The sequence below is a fragment of the Macaca thibetana genome, chromosome 16, assembly GCF_024542745.1.
Source record: "Macaca thibetana thibetana isolate TM-01 chromosome 16, ASM2454274v1, whole genome shotgun sequence".
NCBI lineage: Eukaryota > Metazoa > Chordata > Mammalia > Primates > Cercopithecidae > Macaca > Macaca thibetana.
Window position 1 is genome coordinate 3,931,687 of NC_065593.1, and position 15,670 is coordinate 3,947,356.

General features: G+C 47.9%; 1 long non-coding RNA gene across 1 annotated transcript; it reads left to right on the forward strand.

The window, feature by feature from the left end:
* Positions 1–3,038: 3,038 nt before the first annotated feature.
* On the forward strand, positions 3,039–6,128 carry LOC126938842 (uncharacterized). Its single transcript, XR_007720182.1, has 2 exons — positions 3,039–3,857; positions 5,705–6,128. It is a non-coding gene; the product is annotated as an uncharacterized LOC126938842 (long non-coding RNA).
* The last annotated feature ends 9,542 nt before the right edge of the window (positions 6,129–15,670 follow it).

Genomic DNA, 15,670 nt, shown 5'->3' on the forward strand with positions numbered 1-15,670 from the left:
TGGGACTTTGGACAACTCTCTGGGTCCCTCTGAGTTGTGTCCTCATCTGTACAATGGGGTGCCAGCCCACAGCTATCCCACCACTGTCCACACCAGCACTGCCTGGGAGCCCTGACCACACCTGGCAGAATGGATCCCGGATGGTACCTGCCCCCTCACAGGTGAGCTCAGGGTGAGCACATCTGATTGGCCAGCCCTGGGCATGTGACCACACTACACCCTGCAGCATGTGGGAGTCAGTGTGGAGTTGTGTGCAGGGTCTGGCTGGGGGGTTCCATGGAGCCCCAGGGTGGGCTCTAGCCCACAAGATTCTGATTTCCCTGATCTGGGGAGAGTCTGGAATGTGGCTGTTCTTTTTAAGCTCCCCAAATTATTCTAGTGTGAGTCAAAGTTGAGAACCACTCCCCTGAATCTTTATCTTTGAATCCTAAAAACTTACTAAAAGGAAAATGACCCCAGAAACTTCGAGTTTCTGTCCATTTGAATCTGGTACTAGGATACCTCGTTTTAAATTAACCTCATCTAGCGCCATCTAAGCTCAGAAAATGAAGCCATTGTGGGATCATTTGCCAAAGGACTTGTTGACATCTGTTTTTATTCTTTTTTCTTTTGTTTCTTTTCTTTTCTTTTTCTTTTTTCTTTTGTTTCCTTCTTCTGTTTCTTGATCCAAGTGAACTCGTAAAGTCTGTTTTTAAGTGGTACTTAAGCAGTTAAAATATGACTCAGTTTCACTCCACTGAAACTGCTTTAAATAATTTCCAAACAAGGTGAAGTTAGGAGTAAATAAAATAGTCATGTTTGGGAGCATGAAGGAGCCGGCAGCTTTTGACGGTCTGGTGATCAGCCAGCCATGCAGGACCAGGTCTCAACTGTCTTTGGGTTTTACGGAGCATTAAAAAGGAGTAAGGAAATGGGGTGGAGGAGGTCAGCTAATTCTGGGAACAAAGCTAAGATTGCTGTGACTGGGGACTGGTGGGTTCATCAAATCTTTCTTGGGTAACTTTGGCCATGCTTTGTTTTCCTCTGCAGAGTCTGAAAAGGCTACCTGCTTTAGTTTCCTGTGGTTGCTGTAATCATTACCACGAACTTGCTGGCTTACAAAAACACAAATGTAATGTCTCACTGTTCTGGAAGCCAGAAGTCCAAAACCAAGGTTTCTGCAGGGGTATGCACTCTAAAAGCTTGAGGGGAGGATCTTTCCTGCCTCCTCCAGCTTCTGGTGGCTCCAGGTGTTTCTTGGCTTGTGGCCACATCACTCCAATCTCTGTCTCTGTCTTCACGTGACCTTCTTGCCTGTGTCTGTATGTCTTCTCCTCTTCTCTTACAAGGATACTTGTCATTGGATTTGGGACCCACTTGGATAAGTCAGGGTGATTTCACCTCAAGATTTTTCATTGTATCTGCAAAGACCCTGTTTCCAAATAGGGTCACATTCTGCATTTCTGAGACATGGACATCTTTTGAGAGGGTCATAATTCAGCCCACTCCACCACTTTTGCTCAAAGGACGCTTCCGCATTCAACTTAGATTCAGCATCCTGATTCCACAAGTGTACTTTGGCCTAGCTCTGGATTTCAGATTTGGCAGGGCCGAGGTCCTCGAACCCCAGTGCCCAGGTCAGCGGGGATCATTTACCATGCACATTCTGATGGAGTAAGTCTGGGCAGAGCTCAAGATTCTGCATTTTCAACAAGCTCCCAGGTGATGCCAACAGAGCTGCTGGCCAGGAACCTCCCTCTGAGCAACACGTCTGGTGACTGTGGGAAATATCCAGGTCCCACCCTGGTGATCCTGATCCAGAGGCCCATTCTCTCCAGGTAGCCTTCAGATCCCATTCTGGGCCGGGCGCGGTGGCTCACGCCTGTAATCCCAGCACTTTGGGAGGCCGAGGCGGACGGATCACAAGGTCAGGAGATCGAGACCACGGTGAAACCCCGTCTCTACTAAAAATACAAAAAATTAGCCGGGCGCGGTGGCGGGCGCCTGTAGTCCCAGCTACTCAGGAGGCTGAGGCAGGAGAATGGCGTAAACCCAGGAGGCGGAGCTTGCAGTGAGCCGAGATCGCGCCACTGCACTCCAGCCTGGGCGACAGAGCGAGACTCCGTCTCAAAAAACAAACAAACAAACAAACAAACAGATCCCATTCTGAACCAGGGCCAGCAGCCCCTGCCCTGTGCTCAGGAGCAAGGCCTGCAGGCCAGGGATGAGCCAAGCTGGCCTGAGCCTCTAGCCTCCTCCTAAGAAGGGTGCGTCCCAATCCTGAAGTTTGGCTGGGAATTCCAGTAGAATCCATGACCTTTTAAGAAGCATGTATACTCTCCTAGCGCCCTCCCTCTTACATGTCACCCCTCAGTCCCCTCTCTCCCTTGTCGTCTGATAAGTTCCCTCTTGGGTCCTCAGACAAGCCACGGGGCCCTGCCAGCTGCCTCCTGGCTGGATGTAACCCAACCTCACCAGATGGTGGGGATGGCCCAGGTGAGGCACAGAAGGCCCACCTCCCTCTAGCCAGGCCCCAAGTCAGCAGGGCCACCAGCACAGGGACAGTGAGACCAGCTGGGGAACTGGTAATTTTAAGTGGCTGCCAACAAATCTTGTCATTTCCTCAGCTGTGAAGTCTGAGAGCCCTCGGCACTGTGGCAAATGCAAGCCACTGTTTCCAATGGTCGGCATGAGAGGAAGAAAGGGAGACCCCGTGGAGGAGAAGAGGCCTCCCCTGCCGGCGTGTGTGGGGCTGAGGAGTGGGGCAGGGACAGGGGTGATGCAACCACAGCTGAGTGACTCAGCCAGGGTCTGCTCTCTCACATATGGTGGCCAGGACCCAAGATCCCACCTGCGGCAGGTGTCCCTGAGGGCAGCTGACACCTCAAAATAAAACTTCAGATTGCTCATGCAACCATGAAAAGGAAACAATTTATTACCATAAAAGAGCGATTTAATGTGACCCCAGCAGCCTCTGGCTGTCTGTCATCCTGATCTGACGTGAAATGGATTTGCTATTATCTGCAAACAACCACACATTCCTTTAGAAGAAAGTCAACTCCACCGAGGATACATGACTTGTTTGTTTGTGGTTGGCTGTGGCTTTGACTTTCCCCACCACGCTGTTTGCCTCGGTTAATGACCAGCCGGAAGTGCCCTGCCTCCTGTTTGGCTGATGAAAACACTGACCTTTCCAGGAATGACTCCAAACCAGGCATCTGTGGACAACTTACCTCATCCCTTTCATTGCTCGCCACCACGCTGCATTCCCCAAAAAGGAAGTAGCTATTTTAAGCAAGGGAAAATGAGATGGTGAGACTTTCCCCAAAAGTAGGCTTGTGCCTGATGCAGGGTGGAGGAGCTCCATGCCCTGTGGAAGGAAGACACAGCGTCATCCATAGACGTTACCCATGGGTCCAGTCCATCCATCGGTGACTTATGGGCAAAAGGGAAGGAAGGGAAGGAAGAAGATTGATGAACAGCGTTCTTTGCTATTAGGCAGAACTGGCCCAATGGGTGGCAGTCACAGAGGGGCGGAGACCAACTCCACAAAAAAAATTACTTCTGCAAGTAGTGAGCGTCCTGTCACAGAGGTTATGTGAGCAGAGACAGGATGAGGGGACTGTTTCTATTTACACACTGCTAGGAGGAGTAGAAGTGGACCCTGACCTTGAGGAGCCTAAAATTTTTCTGCAGAGGCAGGTGGCACCTGATGTGGCAAGTGAATATCAAGGCCTGCCTTGCCTCACAGGGCAGCTGGGGACCAACCCAAACAAATCCAGCATGCGGGGGAAGCAGAGACCTGAGGATGGGCTGGAGCCTGTGTGCGGGACTTTCTATCACTTGCAGAGTCCTGGCTGGTACACTGAGGAGCACTGGTTTGTATGGCTTTCTTTCCGTGATTGGAGTTCAACGATGGGAGAGCAGGGAGATGTAGTTTGAGCTTCTGGGGAATGATAACATCTGGATCCTGGCAGGGGTAGAAAAGCACATGCCATAGGATCAGAAAGGTGCCCAGCACCAGGCTCTCTGTGGGAGGGGCCCAGGTGCTGGCACCTACGTGACTGAGGGCTTGTAGAAGAGGAGGGAAACTGCTTTGCAACAGCAGGGGACCCAGGTGGCGTATGTGTGGGATATGTCCCAGTCACCTCAGGGGAGGGGGGCATTGAAGGGTGTGCTCAGGAGCCACCTCTTCCCCGAGTCCTCGCTTGATGCAAACAGCCTAGAATCAGACTTCCTTGAATTCTAGCTCATCTCCCAGGGAGGCGCTACTACAGCCAGAAGACTGCCTGGAGGACTTGGTGGAGCTTCAGAACCCAGGGCACCCCTGCCACATGTTATCAATGACTTTGCAGTACTGTGATAGCATGTCATACCACATCATACACAGTAACAAGGAGGGAGACTGGCAGAATTTTGAAGGCATCCTTCCTGTTAGAATTTCAACTACCTCCATACCCAGTACGAGAGAGGGAAGTAAATGCAGTGGAAACCTGATTTTTTTGTTTTTTCACTCTGTTGCCCAGGATGGAGTGCAGTAGCATGATCTCAGCTCACCGAAACCTCTGCCTCCCGGGTTCAAGCGATTCTCCTGCCTCAGCCTCCCGATTACAGGCATGTAATCCCCTCCTGGGATTACAGGCATGCGCCACCATGTCTGGCTAATTTTGTATTTTTAGTAGAGATGAAGTTTCTCCATGTTGGTCAGGCTGGTCTCGAACTCCTGACCTCAGGTGGTCTGCCCGTCTTGGCCTCCCAAAGTGCTGGGATTACAGACGTGAGCCGCTGCACCCAGTCCCTGATTTTTGTTTTATCAGCAAACTCACTGTTGAGGGTGGGAGCAGCCTGTGATATCAGTAGGAGTCCATTTGTGAAACTGAAACTTTGTAACAAGAACTAAGAGAGTTATTGAGAAGTGCTTTGAAAATGATCCGAGGAAGCTTTCCAAAGTGACTCTGTCCCTGGGAAGGGAGGAAGGGACTACAGTATGCCTGTATCAGATTTCTACTGCTGTGTAACAAATGACCCCAAAACTTAGTGGCTTGAAATGACAATGAACATTTATTATTTCATAGTTTCTGTGGGTCAGGAATTCAGGAGTGGCTTAGCTGGGTGGTTCTAGCTCAGGGATTTCATGGGGTTGCAGTCAGGGTGTCAGCTGGGGCTGTGTCATTGGAGGTTCAACTTAGGCTGGAGGATTTACCTCTGAGGTGGTGCACCCACCTGCCTGGCAGGTTGGTGCTGGCTGTTGGTGGGAGGCCTCAGCTTCCCACCACATGGACTCCTCCACAGAGCTGCTTGAGTGTCCTTACAACATGGCAGCTGGCTGCTCCTGAGTAAGTGATTCAAGGAGAGCAAGGCAGGAACCATGTCTTTTATGGCCTAACCTTGGACATCATTTCTGCAGTCCTACTGGTTGCCAGATGGGTCCTATTCAGTGAAGAGGGGACTCTCCAGGATGTGACTACTGGGGCTCACTGGGCGGCATCTCAGAGCTGCCACCATGCTTCTGCGTGGTTGGCCCATCTGGAACACTTAGTCTTCACTCACTGGGTTTGATTCAAGCAAAGAGTTAGAAATTCTTTTGAATGGAAGAAAATAGGCTAACCCCTCAAAGTGTGCCAGACAAGCCATTTTAAGCACAGTTGGGTGAGATGCAAGGAGGAAATCTGCATTTGCTGCTTACCTGGAATGTTTGGCACCTACTCATGCTTTCTATCCACAGAGTCTCACTGATAGAGTTTGTCAGCCTTGCATCCCATCTGCTCCATGTGGGTCCTGTGGAGATGCTGGTCAACCCATTTCCTGGTTTTAGGGGCGTGTGACCCATGTCTGGCCAACTGTGGTGCCCCATTTCCCTGCCTACAGTTGTTGGTCCAAGAGGAGGCTCTCTCTTACTCTGAAATCATGAGCTGAGGGTTTACTGTGTATGCCTGAAGCTATCAGACAATGAAGAAAGAAGACAGAGAAAGAGAGAGATTTGAGTACCTGGGTCCAGCTATGACTGAAGCTAGCAAGATACCCATCTTTGTTCTCTGAAGTTATGTAAGAAAGTAAACTCCCTATTTGGAATTTTGCTTGTTTACTTGTGCTTAAGTTAACTTGAGCTGGAATTTCATCATCACAATTAAAAACATCCTAACAACTTATCCCTTGAAAATCATGTGCTTTGTAGCAGTAACAAACAAATGAAGAGCAGATTTCACTTGATTAAAACCTGACCAGACCAATGATCCATACCCTGCTGTCTGCAGCCTACAGAAACCGCCCTTCCTCCACCACCAAAGGAAAAAAGCTAACAAAAATTAGAAGAAACAAACAGACCTGAAGCAAGCCACAGCCGTCTCCTGGTTGCTGCCAAACGCGCCAGCACTGAGCTGACCCTGCCCGGATGGTTTTCTTGTCACCCTGGTTGTCCTCAAGCTCTGTGAGCCTAAAGACTGTATTTTCTGTGTTTTCACAGCCAGCTTCATATGGGAGTTTACAAGCAGATATTCAAAAGTGACTCCTTAAATGGACTAAAATGCATAACGCTTGTTTTTAAACTAATAGCCAACGTTTAATGAGTCCTAACTATGGACCAGGCCTGGGGCTGAGTGCTGTACCTGCAACAGCTCACTCAATCACCATGAACGGAAGGTGGTTTCTATTATTATCCTCATTTTACAGATGAGAAGACCGAGGCCTCCAGCAGTCGGTGACTTTCCTAACGTCACAGGCTCCTGGAGCTCATCTGAATGCTCACACATTTTACTTGTTTATTTCACCCTGAAATATCGACATTGCTGACACGCTATAGGACTTCAATTCCTTTATGATGGAAAAATGGAAATAGATGTCACCCACTACCATCACTAAACACACACACACACACACACACACACACACACACACACACACCCCTCTCTCACCGTCCTGGCCAAAGGCCTGACACCAAAACACGGTGTTCTCTCTGTGTTATTAGCCATTACCACCCATAAGGAGCCCAAGCGATGTTTTTTCCGAGAAGTCCCAGGGTACAGGGGGTGGCATTCATGGAGAGCTCAAGTGCCCGGCGTGGCATTTCACAGGCCACTTGTGCATGTCTAATTGTGTTTTCTGTGTCAGAAGGGCGGGCTGTGTTTGTCAGAGGCTCATTAGGACCCTGGCCAAGGGGTTGTTTGTGATTTCAGGGCTGGGTGAGGAAAGCGCAGGGTGAGGGTTTCTGTTCCGAATGGACCTCCTGCCGAGCGCTGAGTCAAGGTTGCCAGCCAGCACCAGCCTCCCCTTCCCCCTTTTTTGGTTTGTTTTCCCCCAGCGTCTGTTTGTTTTACTTCTGCAAACAAAAGTCAAAGAGAATATATGGCTCCCAGTGGGTGAAGGAAGCAGATTTTTCTAGTCCTTCCAAAAGCCCTTTGCACAGGGAGATTGAGCTGAGTCAGAGCAAAGAATCCCTTCACCTCACATCACTGGGCCGGCGATGCCAGCCAAAAAGCCGGGAGATCCTTGTGCATTCCTGTCACAGCTTACCACAAGGCCACCAGCGTCCCACTTGGGTCCATGGGTGGTATTGTAAGAAGTCCTGGTGCTTTGCCTGCAGTGAGGGCATCCAGCCAGTAGGTGGACTGCAGCAGTTTGCACAAGACCAAAATAGCAAGGCCCTTGAGCCCTATTTTAAGCCCGAGTAAATGTCAGCAAGATTGATCTTTTCCAGTCATACTTTGTATCGTGTTGAACAATCTACATAGAGCAGCACCAAAACAAGGTGACATTGAGAGATTACCAGGCTAAAATTAATTACAATTAATGTATGCTTTTAATTGTGGTGAAATATGTATAACACAATACTTACCATTTTAATCCCTTTTATGTGTACAGTTCAGTGCCATTAAGTGCATTAACATTGTTGTGGGACCATCACCACCATGCATCTCCAGCACATTTTTCATCTTCCCAAATGGAAACTGTACCCATTAAACAGTAACTCCCTTTCCCGTCCTCCCCCAGCCCCTGACAGTTACTGTTTTACTCTCTGTCTCTATCAATCTGACTACTTTAGGTACCTCATATAAGTGAAATGACACATTTACCATTTGTTCTTTTGTGACTGGCTTATTTCACTTAGCACAAAGTCCTTAAGGTTCAGCCATATTGTAGCACGTGTCAAAATTTTCTTCCTTTTTCTTTTTTCTTCCTTTAAAATTTTTTTCCTTTATAAAGTTGAATGATATTCCATTGTATGTGTAAACCCTAAGTATCTGAGACAAGTCTCAATCAGTTTAGAAGTCCATTTTGCCAGGGTTAAGGACATGCCCATGATTACAGCCTCAGGAGGCTTCCAGGTCATAGGTGGATTCAAAGATTTTCTGACTGGCAGTTGGTTGAAAGAGTTTAATCTAAAGATCTGGAATCCATAGAAGGGGAGTGCATGGGTTAAAATTAGGGGTTGTGGGTTGTGGAGACCAAGGATTTTATTATGCAGAGGAAGCCTCCACGTAGCAGGCTTCAGAAAGCATAAATTCTCTTAAGGTCTCTGTTTTAATGTTAATATTGGTCAGTTATGCCTGAATTTCAAAGTGGGGAGGGTAAAAGGAGGCATGCCTGACCCCTTATTCCCATCATGGCTGGACCGCCAAACAAAAATTTTGTTTTTGTTGTTGTTTTTTGAGACAGAGTCTCACTCTGTCGCCCAGGCTGGAGTGCAGTGGTGCAATCTCGGCTCACTGCAACCTCTGCCTCCCAGGTTCAAGCGATTCTCCTGCCTCAGCCTCTCAAGTAGCTGGGATTACAGGTGCCTGCCACCATGCCCAGCTAATGTTTGTATTTTTTAGTAGAGACGGGGTTTTACTGTGTTGGCCAGGCTGGTCTCGAACTCCTGACCTCAGGTGATCCACCCGCCTTGAATTCCCAAAGTGCTTGGATCACAGGCGTGAGCCACTGCGCCTGGCCTCAGATTAACTTTGGAATGCCCTTGGCCAAGAGGAGGTCCATTCAGTTGGTTAGGGGGCTTAGAATTTTATTCCTGGTTTATGTATGGGTATACTGCATCTTGTTTACATATTTATCTGTTAATGAACATTTGGTTTGTCCCATCTTTTTGCTATTTTGAATAATACAGCTATGAATATTGGTGTACAAATGTCTGTTCAAGTCCCTGCTTTCAATTCTTTTGGGCATATACCCAGAAGTGGAGTTGTTGGATCATGTTGCGATTCTATGTTTACTTTTTTAAGGAACTGCCATACTATACCTGACTAACAATTTTGATTGATACATAATCATATTATGGGGTCCACATGATATTTGGATACATGCATACAATGGGTAATGATTGTGTCAGGGTAACTGGGATTTCCATCACCTCAAACACGTATCATTCCTTTGTGTTGAGGACATTCCAAATTTTCTGTTCTAGGTAATTGTGAAACATACAATGCATTATTGATAACTGTAGTCACCGACTGTGCTGTCAAACACTAGAGCTTATTCCTTCTATCTAACTGTATGTTTGTATCCATGAACCAACCTCTCCATCCCTTCTCCCTCCTACCCTTCCCAGCCTCTGGTAGCCAGCACTCCATTCACTTCCTCTGTGAGATCCACCTTCTGAGCCCCCATATAGGAGTGAGAACATGCAGTATTTGTCTTTCTGGGCATTATACCTGGCTGAATTTAATGTCAATTCAACACATATGTATTACACATCGACCGTGTTGCCCAGTGAGACCCGGAGCCCCCACGGAGTCCACAATATAGACAGAGAAACCCTAGATGTGTGGGACTCTAAAGGCATGGGAAACCTAGCCCTCCTGCCACCTGTAGCTGGAACAACAGCAGGGCCCTATGAGCCCTGGGCCCTGGGCTTAGCTGGGAGTCTCCCACAAGGGTGGAGCCCAGACATCAGAAGAAGACTCAAAAAGGAGTTCTTGGCCAGGTATGGTGGCTCATGTCTGTAATCCCAGCACTTTGGGAGGCCAAGGTGGGTGGATCACCTGAGGTCAGCAGTTCGCGACCAGCCTGATCTTCATGGTGAAACCCCGTCTCTACTAAATAGAAAAAACTTAGCCAGGCTGAGGCAGGAGAATCACTTAAACCTGGGAGACAGAGGTTTCAGTGAGCCAAGATTGCACCACTGCACTCCAGCCTCGGCAACAAAAGCAAAACTCCGTTTCCAAAAAAAAAAAAAAAGAAAGCAGTTCCTTTCTTTCCCACTGGCCTGGGCTTGGGGCCTAAGAGAGACCCTTGAGGGAGCTCACGCCAAGCCCCAGGAGGACACTGCTGCGTGCCTAATAGTACCAGAACTTCCTCCGTGGGTGGGGTCGCAGGCAGCCCTGAATGACCCTGGGTTACAGAGCCCCATTGACAAGCCCCTGTCCCATCAGGTCTATAGAAACCACTCCACACACCTTAGCTTACCCGTGTGGCAGGCAGGTATCACTGGGCCACAGAGGGAAGGGTCAGCGCTGAAGGAGAGTGGCCAGCTGCCCTAAAGGGGGGTCCTCTACAGCCAGGTAAAGTGTTTTGCTGGACTTAGCCAAGGGCAGAGGGTCAAATGGTCCCATACACAAAGCAGTTCGTAAAATGAGTCAGACAGAAACCAGGACTCCAGTGCTCACTGTTCTTCTGGGACTCAAGCGAGACATGGTCACACCAGCTGTCCAGTGATGCTGAAGGAAAGAAGATCACTCCCCCTGCTCACTCCCTCCAGTAACTGGGCTAGGCGTGGTGGCTCACACCTCTAATCCCAGCACTTTGGGAGGCTAAGGTGAGTGGATCACCTGAGGTTAGGAGTTCGAGACCAGCCTGGTTAACCTGGTGAAACCCCGTCTCTATTAAAAATACAAAAAACTTAGCTGGGCATGGTGGCGGGTGCCTGTAATCCCAGCTACTTGGGAGGCTGAGGCAGGAGTGTCACTTGAACCCAGGAGGCGGAAGTTGCAGTGAGCCAGGACTGCCTCATTGTACTCCAGCCTGGGCAACAAAGCAAGACTCTGTCTCAAAAAAAACAAAAAACAAAAAAAACCCTCCAGTTACTGGCACCCCACAAGCAGCCCTGGCTGCGTTGCATTTCATTTTAGAGTTTATTTATTTATTTATTTATTTATTTATTTATTTATTTTTGAGGCGGAGTCTTACTCTGTTGCCCAGGCTGGAGTGCAATGGCGCAATCTTGGCTCGCTGCAATCTCCACTCCCTCTGGGTTCAAGTGATTCTCCTGCCTCAGCCTCCCAAGTAGCTGGGATTATAGGCGCCTGCCACCGTGCCAGGCTAATTTTTGTATTTTTAGTAGAGACAGCGTTTTACCATGTTGGCCAGGCTAGTCTGGAACTCGGACCAAGTGATTCACCCGCCTCGGCCTTCCAAAGTGCTGGGATTGCAGGCATGAGCCACCACACCCAGTGTGTTTATTGTATTTTATTATGCTTTGATATCCTGAGTGTTGGCCACTTGTAATGTGGCCACCAGCTATACTCCACTCCCCAAAATGAATCACCCACTGTTGCCCACTTCCTGATTCTTAAGAATGAAGGGGAGGGGGACCACAGCCAAATGGACCCTTTCATCCCTCCATCTGTATCTTCACTTCGTTCACTGTCCCCTGGCCAGCGTCATTCGCAACTGAGACACAGACACTGAGCCTGGCCACCCCACCAGCCACCTCATTTACCACGTTGAGGGGATGCAGCACTATTTGATGTGATAAAGGCTTCTTAAGCAGCTGGGAGTTTGGAGGTCAAGGTAGTAACTTCACCGCCAGCTCACATCCCAACAGCACTCTTGGGAGGTGGGGCAGACTCAGCTCCTGCAGCCGGGGAGCTGTCCATTGATCCAGCCTCTGAAAAGTGACTCACTCACATGCCGATTGGACTCTGGTGCCTCCCAGAAGCAATAAACAGCCTGGTCTCTCTCATCTGCAGGCAGCGTGCTCATGATACAATCAGAGCTTTGCAGGCAAAATTTCCTTTTCTCCAAGTATGTCTGACAGGTGACTCATCCTCCATGATCCAGTTAACCTAAACACACACAGGCATGGAGATAAAATCCTAGGGTTCCCTAGGAGGGTATAGGAGATAAGTACAAGAAAGAGGAATGGGAGAGAGAGTGAGGGAGGGGTTTGATTTTCACTGTCACAGCCACAATAAGACACTCAAAGCCCCTGGTGGTGGGAGTATAAGGTGCGCATCTTAGGGCCGTGTCACTGGCACACAGAGAACTCAGATTTCCCAGGGAGCTTCTTGAATCAGAATCCTTGTCTGCTAGAATCAGATGGTGTCTTTGAGATTGTCCATTCATCCCTAGAGTCACAAATGCTGGCTGAGCTCTTACTGTGTACAGATGCTGTGCTTGGCACTTGGGGGCATATGGACATACTTGGAAATGGATTCAAGCCCACAGTTGAGTAAAGGAAATAAAACTATAATAAAAGGTAGAAAACTATCATTGTCCAAAGAGAGGTACAGGAGCCTGAGTTTGAATGTCTGAATGTGGCAGACACCACGGTGACCTTCCCAGGCATTCTTCCCTTCCTGCTGACAGAACTCAGAATCCTGATCCTACTCAGGGAGGAAGTTGAGATCTCTAGATTTCAGAGAAGGAAGTCCCAGTCTTGGAGAGGGGAGCTTGAGATCCAGTTCTAGATGCTGGAAATGTCCCAGAGGGTTTTTGGGAAAGACATTACTGAAGCCATCCCTGCCTCCTGGCTTTGAAAGTTGTGTAATAATAGCTGGAGCCGCAGAAGCCACATTGTAATTAAAAGGTAACAGTTTTAAAGACCAATAAGCAACACTATGAGGACGATGGAGGAGAAGGCATTGGTCTTCAATGACTCCATGGGCAGTTAAATCAATGCCTGTAGCTGCCCATCTCCCAACTTCCTAATATATGAGGGAAATAACTCCAGACATTATGAAGCCACTGTTGGGCAGGTTTTCTGTTACTTGCAGCCAAAAAATTCCTGGCTGTTCCATTTGGATATTGCAGGGGTATGGAAAAAGGAGAAATTAATTTTCAGTTGAATGGATTAGGGAGAAATGGGTTGAGAAGCATGTAACTTAGGCCTTAACAATGATTTGTATTTTGAAGGCTGGAGAAGGCATTCAAAGGAAAAGGTCATCAGTACGATGATGATGATGATGATGATGATGATGATGATGATGATGATGATGATAGCATCATTTATTTGGCATCTACTATGGTCCCAGTGATGTTCTAAGACTATACACATGTATTATCTCATATAATCCTCAAAGCAACCCAATGAGAGAGATGTTATCATGTGCATTTTCCAGAGAGAAAATAGCTTCAGAGGAGTGAAGTAATTTTCCTTTTAAGTTGAAGAGACAAGGGTCAAGCTCCATCCTGACTCTGCAGTCTTTATTTATTTATTTCAAGACAGGGTCTTGATTGTCACCCAGGCTGGAATGCAATGGTACAATGGAGTGCAATAGTACAAAGCCTGGATCTCCTGGGCTCAGGTGATCTTCCCACCTCAGCCTTCTGAGTAGCTGGGACTACAGGTGTGTGCCACCATGCCCGGCTAATTTTTGTACCATGCCCAGCTAATTTTTGTATTTTTTGTAGAGACTGGGGTCTACTGTGTTGCCCAGGTTGGTCTCAAACTCCTGGGCTCAAGCTATCTGCCCACCTTGGCCTCCCAAAGTGCTGAAATTATAGGTGTGAGCCACTGCGCCCAGCCTGGAGCTTTGTTCTTAACATCCACCTCTTTATCGCCAATCTGAGAATGTGTCCCAGATAAAGTGGTATCTAATTCAAGACCTGAAGGGTAAATAGGAATTGGAGGGGCAAAAGTTGGTGGGGGAGGGGCAGCAGGTGGGGGGAGTTAAAGAGAAAGCACCAGAAACGATGTGAGCACGTGGTTGTTCCTTACAGCACTGTTGGAAAGAAGGATTGGCCATGACCTAACTGCCCATCGACGGGAGAGGGGGTAAATGCAACACAGTGCAGCCACACGACACAATGTTGTGCAACTGCGTGAGAGGTCTGTATCAGTCTGTTCTCACACTGCTCTGACGAATACCTGACACTGGGTAATTTACAAAGAAAGCAGGTTTAATTGACTCACAGTTCTGCATGGCTGGGGAGGCCTCAGGAAACTTAAAATAATGAAGAAAGGCACTTCTTCACAGGGCAGCAGGAGAGAGAATGAGTGCCAGCAGGGGAAATGCCAGATGCTTATAAAAACCATCAGACCTCGTGAGAATCACTCACTATCACAAGAACAGCATGGGGGAGACCGCACCCATGATCTGATTACCTCCACCTGGTCCTGCCCTTGACACACAGGGATTACAATTCAAGATGAGATTTTGGGTGGGGACACAGCCAAACCATATCAAGGTCTCACAGAGACCTCTCTTAGGAGATCCCTACATAAGAGGTTTCATCTTCTCTGCATAAGAAGATGCTCACAGTGGACAAATCCGGAAAGCTCTCCAGAATGTAGTGAGAAAGTGAGGTGCAGAGTAGCATGTCATCAAGCTACTTTTTGTGTAAAACGGGAGGAGGAGACAGAGAATGAGGGTCTATTTCTGTTTGCTCGCATATGCGTAAAATCTCTAGAAGGAGAAACAAGAAACAAAGACAGTACATGTTGGGGACGAGGAGGAAGGGAGAGTCGTTACTGTGCAGTGCTGTGTTCTGAGCCATGTGAATGCTCACCTATTGGAAAGATAACAATAAATAAAGGTTAAAGGGAGAAAGCACAAGGCAGTGGGGGGAGCTGCCCAGAAGCTCTCAGCAATCCTAGAGAGTAGGAAGTAGAGGTGCATGGAGGGAGCTGGCACAGCTGCAGGGAGAAAGTGACACACCCACATTACAAGCGTGGCCTTTATACAGAGTGCTGGAGAACCAGGATGCTCTTTTATTTATTTGTTTTACTTCTTATTGAGGAAAATTTCAAAGATGCACAGAAGTAAAAATAATAGGATAATGAACCTCCACATGCCCATCATTGAGCTTCAGCAATTATCTACAAATGGTCAATATTATTTCATTTATTCCACTTGCCCTCCCCCTACAAAAAAGTGAATTTTTTTAAAGCAAATTCCAGACACCACATAATTTCATCTATGAATTTTTGCGTATGTACCTCTGCAAGAGCTCTTTTTCAGATATAAGCTCAAAACCATAACCACATCTGAAAAAATTCCAGTAATTTATTAATATTGTGAGGTATCCAGTCAGTATTTGCATTTCCATGATTGCCTCCTAAGTGAGTGTTTCCTGGTTGGTTTGTTCATTTCAGGCCAGTTCAGGACCCAAACAGGCCCACGCCTTACAGTTGGTAGACATGGCCCTGAAGCCTCTTTGGGTCTGCAGGTTCCTCGCCCTCTTTGTTCTTTCCTCCAGGAAGAAGTCAGGTAATTTGGTTTCAGTCCCCTGCATTTCGTGTGTTCTCTTGTCCCACACGCTCTCCATAAACTGGGAGATCCAGAGGCATGGCCCCAGGTTCCCAGTTTTGTCTTTCTTCTTTTGCAAGACAACTTCATGGATGGCGCTGAGCATCTGGCACCAGGCACCTCCTCCTGGTTCCACCCTGAGTGCATGATGTCTGGCGCCTCTCTTTATGGTACTGAGATCCATCTGTGGTTTCCCATGTGGCTGGCCTCAGGGTTTTGGCAAAAGAGAGTGTGAGCAGATTTGGATTTGAGAAGGTCCCTTGCTGCTACCACTTGGAGAACTCAGATTCCAC